This window comes from Triturus cristatus, chromosome 8 (genome assembly GCF_964204655.1).
Source record: "Triturus cristatus chromosome 8, aTriCri1.1, whole genome shotgun sequence".
Taxonomy (NCBI): Eukaryota; Metazoa; Chordata; class Amphibia; order Caudata; family Salamandridae; genus Triturus; species Triturus cristatus.
The window spans coordinates 810,425,668-810,450,414 of record NC_140591.1 but is presented as its reverse complement, the minus strand read 5'-3'; the positions used below and the strand labels follow the sequence as shown (position 1 = coordinate 810,450,414).

At 45.9% G+C, this 24,747-nt stretch overlaps 1 protein-coding gene across 1 annotated transcript in view; it reads right to left on the bottom strand.

Moving 5' to 3' along the window:
• The window catches only part of PCCA (propionyl-CoA carboxylase subunit alpha), a 2,516,110-nt gene that overhangs the window by 683,950 nt on the left and 1,807,413 nt on the right, over positions 1 to 24,747 (bottom strand). The gene's annotated exons all lie outside the window — the stretch shown is intronic.

Genomic DNA, 24,747 nt, shown 5'->3' with positions numbered 1-24,747 from the left:
TTACTTTGATGGCACTTTACAACTGAAACTTCTGTGCATCTGACATTTGGTTCCCGTTCTTCTGCGATGTCCCTGCGCAAGGCCACACTATTAAACAAAAGAGAGGTACTAAAAGTAATCTAACAAAGGGTTTACGAATCAAAGCCATCAAACGAGAGGGAGTCTATATATGACTTTAGAGAATGGTTTATGAGCAATTATTTGCCTAAGTTAAGGCAATGAACAATTTTTAGTGCACCATTACACTGATAATGGGATTCTGGTAAGTTTCGATAGTGCCACACGTATTTACAAGAAAAAAGGCACATAGCAGTGTACTGTCAATTTCAAGACAGACATTTCATTAGCACTCAAAATGCCCGCGATTCTCCCTCAAACATGAACTTTATGTTTCATTTATATCACCAGGGACACTTTGCTATTTCCATTAGTTTTAAGAGCATCATAGGACGAGAGTAGATAGAAATGCATGGACCTCAAATTGCCATCATGCTCTTAGAACCCTTAGTGGTCGAGCCTTGCACATTCTGTAGATGCATTGCTCTCAAATGTCCACAAAAACAACAGTGCGATGAGGGGACACATGGGGTAGCAACAATCAGAAGGAGGTGCAGCTTGACCACCCTACTTTACCTTATGCTTGAAATCGCTCACTGCTGTTCCCTTCTGTCGAAAGGAGTGGGATGCACAGCATCAGGCTACTCACATACAGCAGAGGTTGTGCACATGCCGTCCTGTCCAATGCCACTGAGCTCAGACCCGCTAGAGGCAGAGGACCGTGGGGAGTGAATGGAGGTGGAGTAGCAGCGGGTTCGATTGCTATGTCAGTGCAAAAAGGCAATAGTGAAAAATTGATTTCCAACACTATAATGTTTCAGCAGTAGAAAGAGGCTTCAGATTGCACTGGTGGTTCCAGACACACAATTGCGGTGTGATGAATATTGAAAGCTGGCTCTTCGGATGCAGATGAAAAATTTGCTGACACAACAGATAAAATAAGAGTTCACCATCTCCATTCAATCTCTCCATGTTCAAGGCTATGGTAACACAACCAGGCAGGACATATTGAGGTCTTCAAGACAAGAAGAGTAACTGACTGCTTGGTAGACACCCTGGCCAGACCTGCTTGCTCGTATCAATGGCCCACCCTCCAAGTATCTAACTAACTTGCATCCTAAATTACTTTGAAGGGGATGAAAAGCAACCTAAAGTGCTTCCCAAAATAATATCAATAATAAATTAATAATGGTATGACTAGTGGGTCTGCCTCCGGTTTCACCCCATCTTGTAACTCAGCAAAAATAACCCTTTTTCAGCTTTATTACTAGGCACAGTATATAATGTGGTCTTAGATGGAATGAGGCATAAAGGCATGTGAATCGCAAATTCACATTTTTGAGGTTTTTTTGTAAATAGCTTTTTTGTCATTACAGACATCTGAGTACTTTTCCTCTTTTAGGAGTCAACATTAAATGGTTTTTAGTACACTGAAGATTGAATATTTCAAGTTGACATTAAATATAAAGGCACAAATATATGTTACAGATCACAATTTAAACCATGTATGTCATACACTGAGATAACATGAAGCACAGAACGTCCTTGTGTATTTGACTAATCGTGGCACTTCACTTGAGATTTAACACTTTTATAATACGTACGGTTCTGTAAAGAGGAAATTTATTAATTATGGCAGCTGTCTGACATAACTCAGTGTGTCCTGTGTTCTGGGGGTTATTCGCTGAATTATAGGAATGGTTGCTTGAGATGCCAGTCTTGTTACTTGAGGGATGATTACTTTGGAGGGATGGTTAAAACAACATTTCATAGTAAAAATGTGCCTGTTATATTGTTGGGTCTTTCCTCTTTCACCATGATGTTTTTTTATGCAATTTTATTTGTGCTTCTAATGTAACATTCTTTTAATTTTGCAAGGATCGCCGCCAGCCCAGACCTAAATTCCTCGTAAAAATAGATCAGTGATTTCCAATAGTTCTAGAACCACAACCCAATTTTCATATTGACAACTTTTGCGACCTACCTAGCTTTAATGGACACAAGGAGAGTGATTTTTTAATGACTGCAAAGTGAGAGGGTTTTCTAAACACCATCCCCATGAGGAAAGACTTGCAGTTTGGGAAACACTAGACAGTATAATCCTAAGGTCTTGGATGTGAGGCCCCTCTCCGAAAGTTGATATTCCAATGCCATTATAAGAAATCTATTAAGCCGTCAAGTAATTATTTTACTGGACTCCAAAACAAATGGCATTTTGATACCCTTGAGAAATCTCTCATTTATGTAATATATACGGTTTTGTTAACAAACGGAGTTTAGAAAGCGCCATATTCAAATTGGTAATGCCTACATTCATTCCTTAATGTGTGATTTATCATGTTGCCATCCAATTGTCTCACTGTCAGCCATGAGTTTCTAATTCCCTTGCTTCTTTCTCACTACTTATGCTTGACAAACAACATGGCACATTTGGAGGACTTACTGTGAAAAGTATTAATTTTATATTGGATGTTGTTGCCTCTCCTACAAGTGTCTCTTTCAACGTCAACATGACTTACCTTACTTTCTAACCTCTCAAGACCTTCCCCACATAATTTTTAGATTTTGACTCAATATATTTCTTGGTTCCATGTAGGACAGCAGCTTGCGTGTCTGAGTAACTTTCATACTTTCCCAAATGGTATTCCAGTTCTTTTTCTCTATTAAAAATCTTCTCCCCAGAAAGTTCTAAAGGCATCTTTCAGTAAACTCACAAAGGGTATATCAAAGTAAATAAATTAGGATTTCAAGATTATTTTCGACATCAGTTGTATTTATTATCAATTAAGGAAATCACAAGTCATGAACACAGAGCATAAAGTGAAGTCTCTATAAATTGGGTGCACTCAAATCCCCAGCCAGAGGCAATATAGTATCCTGACTCTCTCACCATAAACCTCTTAAATCTGCCACCTAAAGAACTATGGTCCTTTAGGCCTACCTAGACATTGTGTTTAAACTTTGAGGTCTCAAACTTCAGCAGGGAAGACTTCTGAACAAACAAAATCCGTTCTCAATTTCATGCGTTTGCCCCTTCCCATATTATTAAACCCCTTTCAAATTCCATTCAATACTTTTATTAAAAAACTATACTTCCATATTTCACACCAAACCGCAGAAAAAGTCAAATAGAAAAATAACACATATGAATCCCATATCTAAGCCCCATTTAAAAGTACCAATGAAAACAAATGTTAAGAAAAGGCAAAAGTAAGGAACCAGAAATGGCGCTGAGCACAATATCTACCTAACAAAACACCATAGATTACAATTGGTAATAAAACCAATAATGGTAAAATACAGCAAGTTTAAATTGACAGGCTGTGGCCCACAATATCATATTCAATAACGTATTTTGCATATACCAAGCAGGCATTGTAGCACTGTTCAACGCTGTTAACGAACTAAGCAGTTCCTCCAGCAAGTTTTGACATTATGATATGCATACCAAGAACAAGAAAAAATGAGAATTAGCAATTAAACATCAAGATATAGGCAGGAGATTTATGTGGGTTGAGTTATGGCTCAGCTACGCAGCCGGTTCTGCCATCAATGTAAGAGAAGAGGAATCAAATGAAACCATTCTTCATCTGGTAGAGTTATGCATCAAGAGAGAATTCAATCAACAAGTCCTGGTTGCTCCAGTCTTATTTTAATGATTTCACTCATGGACATCATCTCATTCACCAACTGTCCCAACGCAGGTAGAGTAAACAAACTGAAAGAGTCAATTGCTTCATGCAAAATAAAAACAAAGAGAGAGAGTAAACAACCAAAAAGGTTCAAAACTTGATTAAGAATTTGACAGACAGGATACACCATTACAAACTGGATGGAGTACACTGTTGAATTGCTCTATGCTGACTTGGTCAGACTATCAGCTTACTGGCGGCGGTACCTCTGCTGTTGGAACACCTTACTTGAACTGCCTGATGGAGAAAGGGCCATCCAAGTAAGGAAATCAACTCTCAGCATTTAGAGCAAAAAGTCTGACATCTTTTTCTTTTGTCAATCACTGCCAGGAGAAACGTGGTAGGGATGGACAGAAGAAAAACTTATGAGCCCCACACACTGGGAGAAAACTGCCCCCTTTAGGGTGTTTCTTCTGGGAAAACAAGAGTTTAGTATGCGTCTTCATAATTGATGGCGGCTGTGTAGCAAACTATCAGTAACTTCAGAGACGCCACTGTGGCAGGGGATCCTGCGAAAGGCACACAGATCACTACAGGGCTAGCAGTGTTCTTCTAGTCTGGCCTGAGCGGAGGAGATGAACTCCCCCACCCTGAAAGACTGTGGACGGGCCCGCCGCTCACGGCCAAAATTAGGCTCGTTCTTTAAATGTAATGCTCAACAGGTGGTAAAGCTAAAAGCAATAAACATTGAGGGATACCAAAAGGAAAAAGCCCAGTGCATATGCACTAACAAAAGCAATAATAATAGTTAGGGTCAAAACAAAAAGATAATCGACAGAAGAATGCAAATAAGAGGCTAAAATATTTAGAAAAAAAATACATACGTTGCATATAAACATGAAGCAGAAATAGCCGTTCAGCACATCTAGTAGCAGGCAATAAACGTGCATAAAACGCTATGAGTTCGTAATACGATTAATAAAAATGACAAGGAACATTTACTTTTAGACATTTACTTCTGCCTCGGCCATCTCAATGCATGAAATTCCATGATATTTGTGCAAATATCAGCGGCAAAAAGCAGAAGAATCCTTCACAAATTTGAAGCAGGAACCTTCAGATTTAATAGAAGCTCCCACCTGTAGCCCTCAGTGAGGATGATGCAGCACATTAAAGGCCTTCACTGAGTACCCACCTTGAAGGAGAAGGCGGGCCAGTGTCAGCACTTTTTGCAATTAAAAGGGCCAACTGGATGGATCAGGGCTATGCGTGAGTCCCAAAGGATGAGAGCTCTAGACATTAAATTATAAGGAAACCCAGAGAACCCACATAGGAAATCCACACAGGAAAACCCACCCGGCACAAGATTCAAGTACAAACCGCAAAAGCTTATTTAAAATTTAGAACTCATTACAGAAGGGAAAAATAGTCTACTCAATTCAAAATAATCATAATGCAAACAAATGTGAAGTTGCAGGCAGATGAGAGCGCAACTGCTGCCCGCTGACCTGGCATGGGACTGCACCCCCAACCACCTCAACCTCCCCAACTGTCGCCATTCTCTCAATACATTACGCACTACATACGCTCATTTTTCTCCATGGCCCCCCAAACCCTATAGTTGCTGTTTGTTTAGCACACACATCCCTCAGCTCAACACCCCAAAAGGTAGGGGTTCATTTTCTCAGTATTGCCCATATGATCATCAGATTCACCCATGACCCAGACAAATGTGTGCCTCCTTATTGCTCAGACTAAATTCGAAACCCCCTTTGGTACACGCGAGGAAAGGAACCTGTAAACTGTTCTTTTCAAATGCATTTTAACAGCTAAAACGTGGGAATCTTTGTATTCATGATACATTGTGCAAATTGCAAAAAACTTTAATAAAAAGAGTTGTAAACAAAATGCAAACAAATGTGACTCAATATAGCCAATGGAAGCTAAGGCCTATTTTAGTAGTTAGCCAGACAATTGAGTCAAACAGCAAATTGTCATAGGGACTGCACAGATTTAAAGACAGGAGAGAATCATAAAAAAACATTCTAAGTTCAAAGTTTGACAATAGCCTGATATAGAGCCTGTATCTATGAATAAGAAAAAAAGCATTGGCACACATCCCCAAAACAAAAGTTATTATAGCATGTCTGCAGCAGAGAACCAGGCTCTAAACATGGTGTTAAGCGGCACTATTGGTGGGAGTCCTAACGTTGCATTAATAAAAAACAATAATCATTCGAATGTTTAATTACATGAAAAAAATCACTCTAGAAACCCTCTCAAAATTAGTCAACAAGTAGAACCTTTAGCCTACATACATGTGGAAGTGACATTGATTTACTAAACAACAGTTGCTGCAAAATATGACTAAAACACAGTTCTACTACCAAACACATTGAAATATTATGTGTGTGTTTTCCTCTGGCAGCAAGTATGAGCTAGTAAATTGTTATAGCGAAAATAAACAAATGATCAGGGCACATTTTGATGATTATATGGAGAGGAAAACACTGACTATACGAAAAGATTAAAGCAGTGCACAGTGCAACTTTTTTAAGCCACTTTTTCAATACAATCGGGCTCGTGGCCCATAAATTAGTTTTGTGGCTTACTTAGTCTAACTTAAACACACAATTTTTGTAATGCTAATTTCGCGCTCACCCCACCAAGTATTACATGGCAAACAACAACCAACATGCTTCAAAACATTGACAAGAGAATGAAACCCGGTCCAGAGCTCTACACATGGGTTCACCGCCTATACACTGACTCAATTGTGAGAGTCTGGGTTAATGGAGTGCTCTACAGGGAGTTTGCCATACATGGGTGAACCAGACAGTGATGCCCGCCATCTCCCCTCCTGTTTGCCCTGGCAGTGGAGTCCCTGGCATGCTGGATTAGGAAAGATGCGCAGGTGCGGGGCATACACTAGAACCTGGAGTGGGAGGAAAGAATCTCCGTATATGGCTTCTGTATTTGGTCAACCCAGATGGCTCAATCCCCTGACAACTGGATATTACATGGATTTTTGAAAGGTTCACGGGTCTTGGGCACAAATCGATTCTCCACCCAATTACACAATGGGAACCAGCTATTGAGTTGAAGGGCCCCCTATACAGTGATCTCCAGAGGCCTTCAAATATTTTGGAATTTATTTCACCAAAGATCCAACAAGATTTCACAGTGCCAAACTGGGACGGATTATCTGCCCTTTGGCGATGCCTCCCATTATCACTGCAGGTCAGGGTCACATTATTTAAGATGATATCCCTTCCTAAAATTCTCTACATGTTACAAAACACGTCACACGAAGTACCCAGCAGATTCTTTCAGGCTGTTGACAGAGTGACCAGACTGCTCCTGTGGGCAGGGGAAACTTCGAGGATAGCCTTTCAGCAGTCCGCCAGGGGGCATAAGAGGGCAGTACAGTTCTCTCCAATCTGCAGCTCTACTATTGGGTGGCCCAACTGTTCACAATAAATGAATGGGCATTCTCGACACAACAAGAACCAACACTGCTTTCAGACCAACAAGCAATGGGGGGACAGGATAAGTGGCTTGCCTTTATGACAGACAGAAACTGGGACCCTTCCTGACCCCCACGGAAACGGTACTGGCGGTATGGAGGAAAGTCAACCAAAAACTAGGCTGGGGCACAAAACTGACAATGGAAACCACGTAATAGGACTTAAAGTTATTGGAGAATCTCAGACGCCTCAATTGCTGTAGGCAGTGGGACTTTCTCAGTATTTTTCATTACTGGGAGACATATTGGGGGGGGGGGGAGGGGAGAATAACACGGTATCCTTTGCTATACTCCAGGCAAAATATGAGTTAGCGGAAACTCGGAGGCCCAGATACCTTCAGGTGAGACATGCACTCGCCAAGTATAGGAAAAAAATTGAAAAGGTTGAGGATGAAGCTCTGCTAGAATTCTGAAAACTCACATACCCACTACTTGAGTAGGGAACTTCAGAAATCTATAGAACACACTTAACGCATGGAGTCACCCTCCTCACGCCTCTCCGAGACCGGTGGGAGCGAGATTAAAGAATTCTGGACAACACAGACCGGGGGAGGTGTGCAGATACCCCACGGAGGTGTGCAGATACCCCACAGAGGTGGCAATACGGGCGGGGCTCAGACTGGAGCAACCAAAAATCTTCCACTGGGCATACTGCACCAGAACATGACTGCAACACAAGGGCAAAATAAACATGGCAACATGTCTCAAAGGCTGCGGCCTCCTGGGAACCCTACTGCTACCTAGAGAAGAGGTGTGGAGAAGCAGCCAGGGCGGCTGACGCTGGAGCAGGGGAGGGGCTCACGGTTCGATCGCCGGCAGCAGCTCAGCCCAGCAAAAGTCACTCTGGGCAATAGCTAGCTTAATCTTACAGACATCCCTCAGCGCTTTGAGACCCTTAGGGTGATTAGTTTGCACTTTACAAATGCCGAGTTATAGCTGCATATGCTATGGGACTGTCCGCACATCCAACCATTTCGGTATAGGATACAACGGGAAAAGGAGGCCATGGGAGAGGAAACACATTTCACAACAGCAATGGCGACTCTGGACATCTGGGTGGAACAAGTCATTATGGAAGAAATAAAATATGAAAACACAGTGCGACAGCAGAGAGCATCACACAGCTATGCGTGGTGAATGAGCAGTGCAGGCCAAAAACTCGTGCTGATGAAAAAGAGGTGAAGAGTTTACTTGAGAACCTGTAAAGTCATAGTTAAAGGAAAACCCATGTTTGACAAACTTGAAGAAAAGGGGAGCAGAATACTGAATTAGCCAAGAACACACAGAATATGATAAGCGGTCTTAGAAGCACAATGATAGAGCACACACACAAAAGAAAATGCATCCAACCCTAATACACATGCACTCAAAATTAGAAGAACACTTTGTTTGTTAAGCATTGTTGGAACTGCAAAAAAGGATATGTAGAGAATAAGGATAAACTCTAGATTAACAGGTGACCTCACGTTTTTCCATAACTAATGTGTACCAATGTGTAACTGCCTAGTAATTCATTGTTTGAACTTTTGTGACTAACATTGTTCAACTGTGTTTAAAAATAGCTGCCTGTGAAGCAGGAAACTGAGACCGGCTGTTTACTTGTATGAAGATGGTCGTACTCCCAGCAGCGACAGTAAAAGCTGTTTTCACATTGTCAAGAGTAGTCTGTCATTTTCTTCATTTTTAAGTTTCCCTGCAACACAACCCTACCTAACTATACTCTTTTGTGGTGCAACATTGCCATGGTGGTGGCCAGGAGAGGCATAATCCACCTTTGGGGTGTGCAGAAAACGCCAAATGTGACAGACTCAGCAAGGAATATGGACTGGTGTCTGCAAGCAGAAGAGATTTTATAAAGCGAGGAGGTGACCAAAGAAATGTAACAAAATATGAGACATATGGCAGAACTACGTAAACAATATCATGTTGACCACACAGAGGGAAGGCTGTGGGTCTGCTGCTGTGCCTGGCCATGTCCAGCCTTGAGATGAGGGAAGGCAAGTACTTAGAAGTCGGGGACGGGGGGTGGTATGGTTTCAAGTTGTTGTATCAATTGTGCTATTCCCCTTCAAAGGGACCAGTTGGAAACAATATAGTAAAAGAAGTATTTAAAAAAACCTTGACATCAGACCCTAGCAGCTGTGGCACATAGCCTCTCTCCTCCAACCCAGTTTACCAACAGTCCCACTACTGTCTCATTTGAAGACTGGAGAACACATACGCTGTCACGCACCTTAACAGAAGTGAACTGTCTGAACAACTTTTTATAACCATAGCTCTGGTGCATTTTAAGTCTTCTACAACACAACCAACACACAACTGATCACCCTAATTCTTGACAAAAAAATAAAAAACAATCTTATCCCTGTGTTAGTAACCTGGACATCCACACACAATAGTGACAACATTGTATTGCACTGGTGTAGAATAATAGATCTGCTGAACCAGCACACGTTCTTTGTGACTACACCAAACACATCATAATACCAAATCAGCCCAAAATGATGATAAATCACTTTTCCTACAAATAATAAATTTATCATGAAACATTGGAAGAGTTCACTTGGAACAAACACCTTAACCTGAAATCTAAACACATGATAAGACACACTCACTTATTAATGAAGTGTCACAATTAAGGAGAAATGACAATATTATAAACAGCACTGGAGGCTTTTCGACCAAACTGTAGACCCATCTCAATGAAGTAAAATTCCTACAACGTAACTGCGTGATAGTTGCTAACATTCACCAACCAGTGACAGTGTTGAACTGGAAAGAGAAACACTGTCAAAGTACAAATGCCATTTTCCTCTTACGTAATGCTTTAAAACAAGGAGATAGAATAAGGATCAGTAAAACAAACTACGTGACTAACAACAAACCATGTAGGCACACTTTTACAGGTCAGACTACAGAAAACTGTAATACAGGAATACAAAATGATATTTACTGTAGGAGTCTTACATATGTAACATAATTCAATCATAGACATAAAGGTTCACGTATGAATAAACAGAGGTGAAATATAAGATACAATTGTTCAATATCTCCTGAACACAACTCATTACTTCTTACATAGAGGGTTTTGGGTCTAAATGGGTTTGCCTAAGCGAAACAACACTAAATTTCCTTAATAGAGTGTTAAAAGAGAAGCAGTGGAAAAATAACTGTGTTGCTACAGCCAAACTGTGGCCTTAACAATGAATGTATTTCTCTTGCTCTTCAAGGAACGCAGACACAAGTTCTAGTTCATTAAATTCTACAAACACCGAAAAAAGGAATTATGAGGCATACATGTAGTCTTCACTATCCAGACGTTCATGTCCTACAAGATTCCTACCAAGAAGCCAGTCAGTACTCAATCTGAATTTCATGATCTAATTGATCCAACTATGAATTATATGAAGCACAAAGAAAGACAATCCTGAAATCCACATCAAACACAAGACCACTAACTTTAAAAACTATGATGTATTAAAATAAAGAAAATATTGGTGACCTAGTGGAGAAAACAAAAGAGACAAGGAAAAACAGGGTAAAGGGAGAAAAAGAGGCGCTGGCCAAAAAAAGACATCAAAGGAAAATCACATTTAGGGTGCATAAAAGCAATAGACATCGAAACAAAACGTACTCTAAAAGTTAGTGACGCATAGAAAGAGGAAAAAATGGACAAGTTACTTACCTTCGGTAACGACGTTCATCTGAAAGAAACAGTTAGTTATAGATTTCTTACCTTAGAATAGATGCCCCAGCAATACCAACCCCGGAGGTGGGTCTGCAAACCAAGATCACCCCAGAAAGTCCTGGAGAACAGAACGGCTGAGGAAGCCGCCTCTCCAGACTTGGCTGTCCAGGCAGTAGTGTCTCGTAAACATGTGCAGTGATGCCCACGTAGCTGCCTGACAGATGTTATTTAGGGGGACTCCCCGGTCCCAAAGCAGAGGTAGCTGCCATCACCCTGGTGGAATGGGCGCACAACCCCACTGGAGGCTCCTTCTTTGCCAAAGAGTAGAACAAGTTACTTACCTTCGGTAACGATATATCTGTAAGAGATGTAGATTAGTTATAGATTCCTTACCTTAGAATTACCCCCAGGCGTCAGACTGGATCTGGAGAATTTTTCATCAGCAGTACCCCTGCGCGTCAAAAGGTGGCGCTGGCTTTGTGGTCGCTAGGATGACGTCGCGGTAGCTACTTAGATGCCGCCCTCGTGCGCTGAAGTCAGTTTTTTTACACGACATTCCACGCCAGAAGTGCAGAGCCATGCAAGACACTGACCATTGGTGCACAAAACTAGGGCCCTGAAAGGGACTCCCTGACCCTAGAAGTCAGTTCGCAGAACTGGGAGGATGGGTAGGGCAGTAATAATTAATCTACGTCTCTGACAGATATATTGTTACCGTAGGTAAATAACTAGTTCATCTGAAAGAGACAATTAGTTATAGATTCCTTCCCCTAGAATAGATACCCCAGCAATACCACCCAGGAGGTGGGTCTGCGAACTAAGTTCACACCAGAAAGTCCTGGAGAACTGAACGGCCAAAGAAGCCGTCTCTCGGGACTTGGCTGTCCAGGCAGTAGTGTTTTGTGAACGTGTGCAGAGATGCTCACGTAGATGCCTGACAGATGTCGTTAAGGGGGACTCCCCGTCCCAAAGCAGTTGCAGCTACCGTCGTCCTGGTGGAATGGGAGTGCAGTCCTAGTGGAGGCTCCTTTTTTGCCAAAGAGTAGCAAGCTTTGATGCACAAAATGACCCACCTGGAGACGGTCCGTTTGTGCACGGCACGACCTTCCTTAGCATCCACGTAGCCAACAAACGGCTGGTCATCCACCCGGAATTGTTTGGTGCGATCCAAATAAAAGAAAAGCACACGTTTTGCATCTAGACGGTGGAGCCTCTCTTCCTCCTTAGAAGGATGCGAAAGCAGAAAGAAGATGGGCAAAGTGATGGTTCGACCAATGTGGAAAGAAGCAACCACCTTGGGAAGAAAGGAAGGTCTAGTTCTGAGGACGACCTTGTCCGGCTGAACAGCCAGAAAAGAAGGCTTGGAAGAAAGCGATTGAGGCTCACCCACCCTGCACGCAGAGGTAATAGCCACCAGAAAGGCCGTTTTTAAAGTCAGAAGCCTGAAAGGACAGTTGTGTAGCGGCTCAAAGGGAGTGCACATAAGATACGTAAGAACCAAGTTCAAGTCATACTGAGGCATTACGAAGGGAACAGGAGGAAAAAGATGAGTAATGCCCTTAAGGAAGCGATTTACAACGGGGGACTTGAAAGGAGAAGGCTGATCAGGAAGCCTAAGAAAGGCTGAAATGGCTGAGAGATAGCCCTTTACAGGGCCCAGAGCAGAGCCCTGCCGGGCCAAAGAAAGGAGGAACAAGAGAACCTCAGAAAGAGGGGCAGAAAGGGGATCCACATCCTTTGCTGTGCACCATGCCACAAATTTGTTCCATCTGCAGAAGTATACCGTCTTAGTGGAGGGACACCTGGCTGCCAAGATAACATCACAGACTTCGGGAGGAAGGTCATACGCTGTCAACTGTTGCCGCTCAATCTCCACGCAAGGAGGTGGAGACTGGACAAGTTTGGGTGGAGGACCGTCTCCCGTTGCTGCGAAGTCGGATCAGAGGATCGATGACCATGTGTAACAGCTCAGGATACCTGACTCTTCATGCCCAATCCGGGGCCATAAGGATGACTTGGGCCCGGTAGCGCTTGATCTTCTTCAGCACTCTGGGCAGAAGTTTTATAGGCGGAAAGGCGTATAGAAGACCGCAACTCCACTTGCGACGGAAAGTGTCGCCTAGTGAGTGCCACCTTGGAAATTCCAATGTGCACAATTGCTGACATTGCGCGTTCTCTTCGGTGGCGACTAGATCTAACCAAGGCTCTCCCCACTGCTGAAAGAGACCTTGCGCCACCTCTGAGTGAAGACGCCATTCGTGATCCATCATGCATCTGCGGCTGAGTTCGTCCGCCCTGGCGTTCAGTGAACCTGCCAAGTGTTGAACCACCAGGAATATGCCCTGATGTTCCAGCCTTGTCCAGAGACAGAGAGCCTCTTGTCAGAGGGTCCACGACCCCACACCGCCCTGTTTGTTGTAGTACCACATGGCGTGGTGTTGTCTGTGAACACTTGCACTACTCTTCCCCGGACAGAGGGAAGGAATGCTTTTAGTGCAAGACGGATCGCCAGAAGCTCTAGAAGGTTTATGTGGAGTCCAGACTGCGCCGGAAACCCGAGGCCTCTAATCTCCGCCTCTTCCATGTGGCCACCCCAGCCCAGATGTTATGTTATGTTATGTTATGTTATGAAATCATTTATTGAGCGCACTAACACTGATTAGTTTCTTGGCGCTAAAATTGACAGTAACACAATCGAAGGTAGAAAAGATGGATTAAAAAGCTTGTCTAAAGAGCCAGGTCTTCAGTGCTTTCCGGAAAGGTAAGAGATCTTGGCAGGACCGGATTTCCAGGGGAAAGGTGTTCCATAGGCAGGGGGCCAATATGGCAAATCTACGTCCACCAGAACATTTAAGTTTAAAGGGAGGGGTCTGGAGAAGGCCTAGGTGGAGTGAACGAAGGTTACGGGAGGGAACGTATCTGGTGATTAATTGATTAACTTTTGCCGTGTAGTGACTTAAAGATCATACAACCTGCTTTGAAGGAACAACGTTGTATGACCGGAAGCCAATGCAGCTTGATGAGGAGGGGAGTCGCCGCCTGCCACCTTGGTTGCTTCAGGATCAACCTAGCAGCATAGTTCTGCACCATCTGGAGACGCTTGAGTAAATAGTTTGGGAGACCCAGGTAGATGGCATTCGCGTAATCCAGATGGGACAGAACAGTGGCGATCACAACCTGGGTAATAGCTTCTGGCGTTAATAGTCGCCTGACCTTCCTGATTTTTTTTAGCTGGTTAAAGCATTTGGAGACCACTTGTCCCACTTGTGCTTTTAGTTAAAGGTCACTATCCACAATGACTCCAAGCGTTTTAGCCGATGGTGATGGTTGCGGAGCTTGACCCAGATCTGAAGGCCAATAGTGAGAACCCCAGTACTTAGCACTGTCCCCAGTCAGTACCAGTTCGGTTTTACCTGGGTTTAGTTTCAGCTGATTTTGATCCATCCAGGATTTAATAAACCTCATGGTTGACTGGAAATGACTCATAGATTTGTCGGAATTATCAATGGTGAAGAGTAGCTGCAGGTCATCTGCATAATTAAAAACTCTCACCTGTTTGTCCCTCAAGGTTTGTATAAGGAGGAGTATGTATATGTTAAAAAGATGGGGTGACAGGGAGGAACCCTGTGGCACTCCACATGAGATGGACTGTTTAACACCGATCAAGTCCCCCAGACGCACCGCTTGGGAGCGATCCTCCAAGAAGGACCTCAACCAGCAGGCCGCCACGCCCTGTATGCCGGCCTGTCCGACACGGTCGACCAGGATGTTGTGGTCGACCGTGTCGAACGCGGCCGACAGGTCCAAAAGCACCAGGGCCTGGGGAGAATGTCTATCTGCGCAGTCTCGAAGTGTGTCCAGAACTGCAGTGACCACTGCCTCCGTAGAGTGTGCAGGCCGGAATCCAGCCTGATGAGGGTCAAAGCAGGAGGACTCCTCCAAAAAATTAGAGAGAGTTTTCGCCACGTGTGCCTCTAGAATTTTTGCCAAGTAAGGCAATAAGGAGATGGGCCTGTAGTTTGCCTTACATCCAGGATCCGCCCCGGGTTTTTTTAATAGAGGTATGACCGTGGCTTCTTTGAAAGCGGACGGGACTATGCCCGACAAGAGGGAGTCATTTAGAAGGGCAAGAACAGGGGTTGGATAGGTGGAAAAGCATTCTTTCAAGATACGAGGGGGACAGATATCCAGTGGGGAGCCAGATTTGACTCTCATCATTAATTCCAAGAGCTGGCCATGAGTTATGGGTTGAAAATTGGTAAGGGTGGCAGAGCCAGTCTTTATTGTCATGCCGGTCGTGATTAGGGTCTTTGATTGGGGAATGCTAGTTTTTATGTCTGTGATTTTGTCACTAAAGTAAGAATTCAGTGAGTCACACAGACACTGAGTGGGGATTACTTTAGGACGGACATTCTCCAAGTTGGTCAGTTCATTAAAGACAGAGAAGATATCTTTAGATTTGTTTGATGAGTCTAGAATACGAGAAGAGAAATACTCCACCTTTGCTGCAGAGATGGCATTCATATATTCCTTCCTCGCCCTAGTATATTTAATTTTTCCCTCAATGTCATAATCACGGCGCCACAAGCGCTCAAGATGACGGAGAGTCAGTTTCCTGCTTTTCATGTCGGCGGAAAACCATCTATTGGCATCCGTGCAAGTTTAATTCTTTTGTGCGGGGCATGGAGATTGCTGGCCGCTTGTAGCCAGTCGGTTAGAGAAGATACTGACAGATTTATGTCATTGTCCAAGGCGGGGACATCATTAGCTAATGACTGTAAAAAAGCAGTCTTATCCATAGCGTTCCAATTCATGGCTAATCTGCCGGCAATTGGCACAGTGGTTCTGATGTGAGTAACACAAATCTTAAATTTAAGGATAAGATGGTCTGACCATAGACAAGGCAAGGTTAGCGGGGAGGTCACGCAAGTGATATTAGACCACACCTGATCCAATATGTGTCCTCTATCGTGAGTGGGGGAGAGCACCAGTTGCTTGAAGTTGAGGTTAGACAGAAGGTCAGTCAATTCCGCCGATTGAGAGCCCTCTGATGGGTCTTTGTACCAGTAATTGAAATCACCTACTAACATAACCCTGGCGTGATCCAAAGCTAGGTTAGCAACTTGCTCACTAAAGGCCATGGGAAACAATGGCATTGAGGTGGGCGGTCTATACAATAGGACACATGCTATAGTCATGTGAGGAGTGGCAATTTTTAGTACAAGATTATCTGTGTTGGCTAGTGTCAGACAGGTAAGAGTAGTGACATCCAGGCTAGAGTGGATAATCGCCGCAACTCCACCTCCTCCTTTCACGCTGGCGCGGTCTGCCTGGATAATATAGTAGTCAGGTGGTAGAGCTGCTATGATATCGGGTGCTGAGGTAGGAGATAGCCACGTTTCTGCCAGCAGAAGGATGTCAGGTTTCTCCGTGTCGAGTAACAGGAAGATGTCCATCTGATGCTTGACAAGGGAACGGGTGTTGAGGTAAAGGATAGCGAGCGAATTGGGGGGTGGATTGGATGGAGCCAAACATGCTGCACGAGTGGAAAGGTGACAGCCTTGGCTCAGGATACCATGCTTACAGAGCTGGTGGAGTGTATCCTTTGATAGAAGTAAATGATCATTGTTCTTATTGCACTCCAAAAGGTCGGCCCTGGAGTAATGGAAAGTTTGGGTATTATGAGGTGCCCCTAGTCCCGGTCGGTCGTGGACGGGCGCAGACGGGCTTTCCTTTGGCGCGCCTTCGGCGCACAATCGTCGCGCCCACTGCGCTCGTCCGCTGCGCTTCCGAGGAAAGCACATGATTTATAGAAGAATGGACTGACGGTCGGTGGGCGTGGCCTCTGAAGGGGGCGTGGCCTGCGGGCTGAGCGAGGTGCTGGAAAGCGTTCCACGCCTAGTTACAGGACAGCGCTGAGTCCGCTTTACAAGCGTGAGAAGTGAGGGTAAGTGAGTTTTAAAACAACGGAAATAATAGCAACAACAATTTTTAAAATAAGCTGCCTCCCGGCTTTCCGCCTCAGGAGTGCGTCACGATGTGATGCATCCATCACCACTGTGTACTCCGGTTGGGGAAGGCAGAGGGATCTGCCGTTGACCCAATCCTGGTTCGTTAGCCACCACTGCAATTGACGTGCAGTGCCCCCTGAGATCTGAACGCAATCGGACAGATTCCCCTGATGCTGTGCCCACTGGAACTTCAGGTCCCACTGCAGGGCATGCATATGCCACCTGGCATGATCTAACAGCAGGATGCAGGAGGCCATGAGGGCCAGCAGCCTCACGGTCATTCTGACCAAAACCCGGGATAGAGGCCAAAAGATCACAATCATAGCCCGAATATCCCAGACTAGCTGCTCATGAGGATAAACCCGAAACTGTGTCATGTCCAGAACCGCTCCAATGAAAAGGAGCTTCTGAGAGAGAGTCAGGTGTGACTTTGGCACATTCACAGTCAACCCCAGCGAGTGCAGAATGTCCGCCATGGTCTGGAGGTGGGAGACGACTGCCTGGGGCGAGTCCACCTTCAACAGCTAGTCGTCGAGATAGGGATAGACTGGAACCCCTGATCTGCGCAGATCAGCTGTTACCACCGCCATAACCTTCGTGAACACCTGAGGGGCGCTGGTAAGGCCAAAGGGGAGCACGGTAAACTGAAAGTGCTCGTGGCCCACCGTGAACAACAGGTAACGCCAGTGGGCCGACAGGACGTGGGTGTGAAAGTAAGTGTCCTGCAAGTCCAACACTACTATCCAGTCTCCAGGGTCGAAGGCAGACAGAACCTGAGCTAGCGTCAACGTTTTGAACTTCTCCTTCTGGAGAAAGCGGTTGACAATCCTGAGATCCAAAATAGGACGCTGGGCTTTGTCCTTCTTGGGCACCAGAAAGTAGTGGGAATAGCAACCACGACCTGCTTCTAGGGGAGGAACTCACGCGATGGCTCCTTTAGCCAAGAGAGCCGTAACTTTCTGCTGGAGAAGCGCCAGAGTATCCTCTGCCACACAGGGGGGGGGGGGGAGTCTCGAAGGAGAGGGAGTAGGCCCTCCGGACTATCTGCAAAACCCACCTGTCCGACGTGATGGTGCACCAGTGGGGGAGGTGATGGCGAATCCTGCCACCCACTGGCAATCGAGGGCCTTGATAGGTCGGACTAGGAGGGTTTGGAGGCTGCTGCAGAAGGGGCACTGGTGGACTAGCCCGCTCGTTGGCCCCCAGACCCACGACGGTAGGTTCCACGTCCCCGGCCACGCAGCGGCTGAGCAGCTTGCGCCGCCCTGTAGCTCTGGGTGGAACGTAGCAGGGCACCCCTTCCATAGCCACAAAAGGGGCGAAAATCAGACTGCGCAGGATGGGTGGAGGAGAGGCCTAAGGACTTGGCGGTAGCCCGAGAGTCCTTGAAGCTCTCTAGCTTGTTGTCTGCTTTGTCGCCGAACAGGCGACTGCCATCAAAGGGCATGTCCATCAGGGTAGCCTCAGCCAGGTGTAGCGTCAAAGGGCTACCGACTTTGAAATCGTTCTGCCCAGTGAGTCGGCGGTGTCCAGTCCACAGCATATGGTAAATTTGGCTGTGTCTCTCCCCTCGGCGACTGCGCGGGTGAGCACGACCCGAGCCTCCTCCGGGCACTGGAGCAGCACCTGCGCTACCGTATCCCATATGGAGTAGGTATAACGGCCCAAAAGACATGCTGGGTTTACCGACCGCAGTCCAAAGCTGGAGGAAGAAAACATCTTCTTCCCAAGATAGTCCAGCTTTTTGGATTCCCTGTCAGGTGGAGCGTTAGGGAATGCACCTTTGGATGTCGAGGCTTGGACCACCAAGCTCCCAGGTGTGGGGTGTTGGGAGCGGAAAGTCGGGTCGCCCCAAACTGGGCGGTGGCGCCGGGCAATCATCCTATCCACAGGAGCCTGTGTTGGGCCTGGACTAGGTGCCCTAAAAGATGTCCGTTAGGGTTTCATTAAACAGCAGCAAGAGCTCCGAAGAGCTCGCCGCCGGTTGAAGTACCTCTGTCAGGAGGTTAGTGCTGACCGAAACTGTAGGTAGCTCGAGGTTGAGAGCCTCGGCCGTCCCACACAACACCACTGAGTAAGAAGCTCCCTCCTCCGTAGCCACGGTAGGAGGAGACAACATGCCACGTCTGGGGAGGTATCCAGACCACTGGCTTCCCCCAACTCCTCTCTCCAGTCCGGATCATACTCCAACTGGTCAGTTAAAGGGTCTCCAGACCCATCCCAGTCGTTCTCACCCTCCTCTGGTTGCCAACCTGGCCTGAAAGAACCAGGGTAGAACAGGGGTACAAAGGTACCCGTCAGCGCCGGATCCGGCATTGGTTGACATTGGTCCGGCTCCGTGTCCACGTTGAGGTGGAGACCGGGGTCGACGCCGGCTGGGGACACAACCGGCGTCGGGTGTGGTGGCGGTAGAATCGGCGCTGGTGGAGGGGTTATGAGGTCGACCGGCGCTGATCCGGTTCAGGCCTGGATCCAAGGTTACCCTGGGTGCCGGGGCCGGAGCCGCCGGCGTCGAAGGCCCATGGCCCCCAGCCGAGTCCGCAGGGCCCGAAGGGATCGTGGTCGTGTTCCAAGCACCACAGGCACAAACGGTGCAGATCCGTCGCCGACATCAGTTTTCAGCAGAAACCGCAAGCCTTGAAACCGGGCATCCCTAACGTGCACCAAGAGTCGAAAGACTCAAAAACAGTGTCGACAAAAGTCGCAAAAAAAGTCAGTCAAAAAGTGACTGGAGGTACTGCTCTCTCTGGCTCTGCGCTGGCTGGCGTGGAAAAAGAAAGAACTGACATCAGTGCGCGAGGGCGGCGTCTAAGTAGCTACTGCGACATCATCCCGGCGACCACAACGCCAACGAAGAACGCAGAGCCAACTGACGCCACCTTTCGAAGCGCTGGGGTAATGCTGACGAAAAAATTCTCCGGATACAGTCTGACGCCTGGGGGTAATTCTACCATAAGGAATCTATAACTAATTATCTCTTTCAGATGGAGTAGTGCAGTACAAAAAAGGTAAGGAGGGAATGTCAAGGCTGGGCATGGAATGAGATGTCAAAATGTGGGAGATGGGAAGGAGAAAAGGTGCAGGGGACCATGATCATAGTGGAGGCTGGCGGGAGAGCTGGGACACAGAAGCAAGCCGCCCGGACCGGCTGAAGAAAAAAAGCTCTGCAGTGGGTTGGGCTGCTCACCAGCCCTGGAGGTAGCTGCAGACCCCAGCCATGAGTAGGGGACTTGAGATGGGAGGAGGGGTCTAAGACTTTGTGACTGAGCCGAGGCAGCAAATAAGAGGAGGTGTGGATCAACTCCTTGCACCAGCAAACAATGGAGGAAGCAGGAGGGGCCTCACTGAGATGTCTGAAGCAGATAACAGACTCCAGAAGAAGATGATATTCAAATAAGGAGGGAGCACCTAAAGGGGATCCAACAACTCTTTATTTTACAAATGACAAGTGCAGGGCCTACTAATGTGTGGTTATGTAAGTGGGCCTACGGGCCGTATAAACTCCTGAATGTTCGCATCAGATTGAACCAAGAACATCAGTCAAGACACTGGCAAGGGTCGTACATCAGTATCAGCATGAACCCGCTTAAATGACAGGAGGCAGGCCTGACCAAGACCCCTGTGAGAAGCTGGCCCCATCATCCAGAATAGAGAGCATTCCTTGGACAAACCTATAGCCAGGGAAAGACCATGGGGTCCAAGATGGCAGCCTAAAATGAGAGGAACTCCAGTACTACTGGGGCAAGGAAAACAGAACTAGGTCCACACCTGGGCCAACTGAACAGACTAGAAATAGAGACTACTTGCTGGAGACCTCGCAGCGCAGAGGAGGTTACTGAATAAGAGGACCTGGGCTCAAGATGTCCAGCAGGGACCGACAAACACCAAATCTGTAGAGGTTAACAAAAACATTTTTCCCATGGAACGGCCGGCCGGCTGGCCGCCACCTCCCCGCGTGCCCTTCCTTCCTCCTTTCTGCAGTCCGGCCAGCAGCAGAAGGCACTCAGCACACAGGCTCCCCTGAGTCAATCATAACGCTGCAATGCAGCATTGTGATTGGTCTGAGGGCTGTGAATCGACGCTCAGACTTGAAAAGGTAGCCTGTGCATTTTCCTTACCAGGCTATGTAATGCAGCCTGGTGGGGAACATGCAAAGTGCGAATGAACGGTTTGGTCGGCCCAAGAGGACCAGCCAAACAGTTCATGCACACTCTGGGAGTGTAAACCACTCCTCCCCTACTCTGGCAGCCCACCCGCCCCTCACAGGCCACTGACTGTATGCAATTGGAAAAATAAAATGACAATAACGATACGTTATTGTCATTTTATTTTTCCTTTTTGCGCAGTGAGGCAATGCTCCTCTGCCTTAGCGGTGGAGCCGTCACTGCAGGAAATTAGTAAGGACACACAGCTCTCTAGGGCAGGCAGCCATTAGCTTTTTCTAACAAGGTGTCATTCAAACGTTTATCCTTGAATACAAAAGAGCTAATAACCCTAAACAAAGGACAAAACCCTAGAGCTGTAAGAGGAAGCATAATCTAGATGTTTTTTTTCTTGCAAGAAACCATCTCCTGCAGAAGGACCAATTTCCCATGCGTGACAAACTCTGCCCCAAGCAACACTGATGTTCTCTTGCTACAAAGACCTCAGGAGTAGCAATCTTTTTCAAGAAGCACACAGGTGGAGAGAGGACTAGGGTCAAAACAAATAGAGATGGCTGCCATATCAGAGTCTTACTCACACACTACCATACATCGTATATCTTCCTGAACCTCTACACCCCTAACACCCAACAGGAGTCCTTCCTCGTGGGCTCCTACATGGAATATTAGTGGAGATGAAAGGCCACTTGGTAGTGGGAAGATACTTAAACCTGGCATGGGGCTATGCACTCTGCAAGACACACAAACCATCCTCCGGCAGGGAGAATATGTCCAGGAGGTTAAAAAAAATAGTCTTATTGACTGATGGTTGTGGAGGTACCTCCACCCAGAATACTGACACTATTCCTTCTTCCCACATGTCATGCAGTGTCAATATATAAATATATTCATGTTACTCAAACTTCTCGACTCAATAGTCGGGCAGACATATCCTTTTCTGATCAACATATATAGTTGTATCGTTCGAGGTGGGGATGGGGCTCTGGAGGGCAGACAATAAGAGATGGAAGGCCAGCGCTCATAGAGACCATGCCCTCAAGATTAAGATAGGAAAATAAATAGAATAACTATTTAAGGAAAACACCCCACTGGAGGGACCCCAGCCACTACCTGGGATGTGTTCAAAGCAACTAGGGGTGAAGTAGCCATTAGTATGACAGCAAGATGGCTAGAGAAAGGATGATAGTCAAACACTAGCTCAAATTAGAGTTTAAAGAATTGGAAGCGCTTAACAATCTATACCCATCCCAGTAGCACCGGCTGGCTATGAAAAGAGGCCAAGTAAGGATAAATAGACTGGATATGACAGCTACATACAGACCAGCCAATCAGAATAAAGCCATAGCAAAACAGGGAGTCATCAGGTGGTTAATGGACTGTATAAACAGAACTTACGTTGTAGCCAACATACAATTACAAGGAAGAATGACCGCACATTTTACCAGGCTAATCTGCTGCAATCTTTTTTGTTAGCAAATACCTACTTTCTTAAATAAAATGTTAGAAATATTGGGGTCGCCACATGACTTCCACCAATGTTTCCAAATGGACATAGATAAAAGGGCTAGCTTCTAATTGGCACAAATAGTACTGAAGAACTTGTCCCAACTCTTCAAACGACCACTTCGGCAGGTCGACTGGAAATACACTTCTGATTCTAAACAAATGGCTGATGGAGGTAGCGTTGGGGAGAAGAAGCTGAGGGGAAATGCAAGAAGAATTAAAGTTCAAAAATACGTGGAAATGCACTTTAATCTGGGTGCCTATTAGACAATGTAAGAACAATGATGACTATTTACATACGATTTTCAGTCTGACTTATGGGATGTTCAAAACAAGCATAAAAATAACCTATAAAAGATAGAGAGGTGATGAAGTGCGGGTGAAACACCAGGAAGCCACTCAAGGGGACTAACAGTCCAGTCTCTGAGAAGACATCAATCTGCGGAAAAATCTGCATGCCATAATTGACATTCACTTCCTCAAAAGACAGTTTCGAATCCTGTCACAAGGTGGCAGCAGATCAACCACTAGCTGTGAATAAGAGGCCAGAAGAGTACACTGAGAACCGCCCAGGTTTCGCTTCCAAGTGCCTTTTCAGGTTGATTCTTCTGAAGCAGTCTCAATTGACTCGTCATTGTAGCTGCCGAGACACTCTGCTTTCAAGAAAGCTCAACCATCAAAAAGATCAGCTCTGTCCTTCCGGGGCCTCATCAGTGTGGTGTAGTTCAGCTGCTTTGGAGTTGGCGGACCCAATGCAACAGAAATGTAACATTTCCTGGAACTATTCAAACAGAAGCCCTGAGGCTTTTATCAAGAGGTCTTCACCCACAAGAACAAAAGCACAAAACACTGGGTGTTACTGCTAATATTACCAGCACTCTCCCTCAATTAAAAATCACCATTTCGGTATTTAAAAAACTTTAGAGAAAGCTTCAAAACCTATTTCATGAAAGGAACCCCTTTCAGATTAGACCGTCCCCATTTATTATAAATGCACCATAAGCGAGAAGCATCCCTCGATGGTATATGGCTTCAAAGGGAACCCTCTTTCATCAGAACTACATCTCCTGCCTGGAACATCACAGGGTTTGCACTGCCACACCCCAGGTGATTTTGATTGTGCACACCGCTTTAAAGTAGCACTTTGCAGGAAGATCAAAACATGCCTTGGCAAGCGTTTGCTATTCAGAAGCCTGCTAAGATGTAGAGACGAGACGATACAGAGAGACGAAACTCACCGTGGCACCTCAAAGCTCCCCCAACAGACCACGCACAACAAACTGCGGAGGCGCTGGTGGGGCCTTGGATTGCGGTGTGGCACAGACAGGTTTGATCGCTCTTTCAACGATTCATTCACAACGAGGGTGCAGTGAAGGATCAGCTGAGAGGGTGAAAACAAAAGGATTCTCATGCAAAGGCTCGCGAGGAGCTCCGGTGCTGGGGAAACCTCCCGATTTCATATTTCGCCTTCACAGAAATGTCGTTTCCGACGCAACATGGTTTATGAGAAAAGAAAGGAGATAGGACTGCAACTAAGAAACATATCTGGATGCATTGTAAAGGCAGCACCGCATAATCACTCCGACTTGCATATGTTTCATCATAGACTGCGAGTCCGGGTCACCGAATTGGATGGTTTGATTTTTTTTTTCTCCAATCACTAAAACATGCTGCACTGCTAACGTTAATTTAGAAGAACCTTCCGATTAAACAGTGTCATCCTTTGGATTTTGGTAACCTTGTTTAAGACTCATCAGGTGCCCCTGTCCGGAAAAGTTTCGCATTCATTGCCCAGTTTCTGCAAAGCCAAGCCTCGCGATGCCAAACAAATAGAATAATACAACAGAGTTGAGCTGGGGAAACAGACAGACATGAGATAGAGGGCAGTTCACTTTCCCAGGGGGGGGGGGGGGGGGAGGGGGGGGGGGCTTGGAAGGTCGGGGCACCGGGCAATTCGCCACTTTGCCCCTGCCTTATAATGTCTGTGCATCTAAATGTACAATACATACTTGTGCCTAAAAGCCACGCCTATGGCAACCGTATGCTATTCAAATAGTGATAACCTTAATAAGACATTTTAAATAACTGAACTTCGTCATTTCAATTGCCTTGACTTAGTAATGTACTTGCTACAATTGTCAGATACTGTACCATCTGTTGCATAGTC